The 1,300-nt window shown below is 52.9% G+C and overlaps 1 protein-coding gene across 4 annotated transcripts in view; it reads right to left on the reverse strand.

The window, feature by feature from the left end:
• Positions 1-1,300, reverse strand: part of MAP7D2 (MAP7 domain containing 2) — a 90,723-nt gene that overhangs the window by 46,742 nt on the left and 42,681 nt on the right. The window lies entirely within an intron of this gene.

Here is a 1,300-nt window from a genome sequence, read left to right on the forward strand (position 1 = left end):
CTAAAGTCACACCCCTCGTCAGCCGGTGATTTGCCGGAGGCAAATTAAATCGTACTGCCAGACCGTGTCCTCCTCCGGCCATTCCATCGGACCGTTGGGTGATCAGTCCCGGCCACACCAGGTCCTCCATCGGCCGGAACGGGGCCGAAGCCAAGATCCTCCAGGCCATACTGGGTCCTCCACCGGCCAGAGACAAAGCTGGGGCCACGTTCTTCTGTGCCCTCCAATCCTCACCAGGGCCTCCAACGGCTGAAGAGAAGGCCGACGTCGGGGTCCTCCGGGCCATACCAGGCCCTCCGCTGAAAAGACAGGGCCGGGGGAGAGCAGGGCCGGAACTGAAGCCTCCGCCGCCAGGCCGCTCGACTGGAACAAGGCCAACGCCCGGGCTGGGAAGCCGGGTAACTGGAAAGTAGGATCGGGCCAAAAACGGGCCGAACGTCAGGCCGCCCAACCAACGCCAGGCCGCCCGACCAACCGGAGCAGGCTAGCGCCAGGGCCAAGGAGCCAAATAGCGGGGCCGAAGCCAGGCCTCCACCGCCAGGCCGCCAAAGTTCTTCCCGGCCGCCCGGGAAGATACCATGACCTCATCCTCTTCTACCCTCAAGGCTCTTATCCTTTCAAGGAATTCTCCTGCTGACCTAACTGTGGTGGGACTGCCCTCAACCAAATAGGAGAGGCGACCACTGAGCCACTTCACTAGTTTTGACATAGGAGTGCCTCGAAAGGAAACAATGGGGCGGAGTGGAACTCCCTCCTTATGGACTTTAGGGAGTCCATAGAACCTAGGCAGTGCTGCATCAGTCGGACATACCCACTTAACGGTGTCCTCATCCATTTTCTTTGCTCGTTTGAAACCTTCCAGAGTCTTGTTCACTTTGTTGCTCATTGCCACCCTGGGGTCCCCTTTAATAACCCTGTAGGCTGTTTTATCCTCTAGTAACTCCAATGCCTTGGTCACGTAGGTCTTTGGATATTCGGGTTTTCTCCCGCGTAAAATTGGAAGTGTCTTGGCGACGTTTCGACGAAGTCACATTCGTCATCTTCAGTCTGGTGTCTTCAGCTTCGTGCTTCTGGGAGTAGAAGCACGAAGCTGAAAACACCAGCCTGAAGATGACGAATGGGACTTCGTCGAAATGTCGCCAAGACACTTCCAATTTTATGCGGGAGAAAACCCGAATATCCAAAGACCTACATACAAACACCTGCGAAAACCTCAGAAAATATATATATATATATATATATATATATATATATATATATATATATATATATATATATATATATATATATATATATATAT

This window comes from Protobothrops mucrosquamatus, unplaced genomic scaffold (genome assembly GCF_001527695.2).
Source record: "Protobothrops mucrosquamatus isolate PMUCROS unplaced genomic scaffold, P.Mucros_1.0 scaffold_198, whole genome shotgun sequence".
Classification (NCBI taxonomy): Eukaryota; Metazoa; Chordata; class Lepidosauria; order Squamata; family Viperidae; genus Protobothrops; species Protobothrops mucrosquamatus.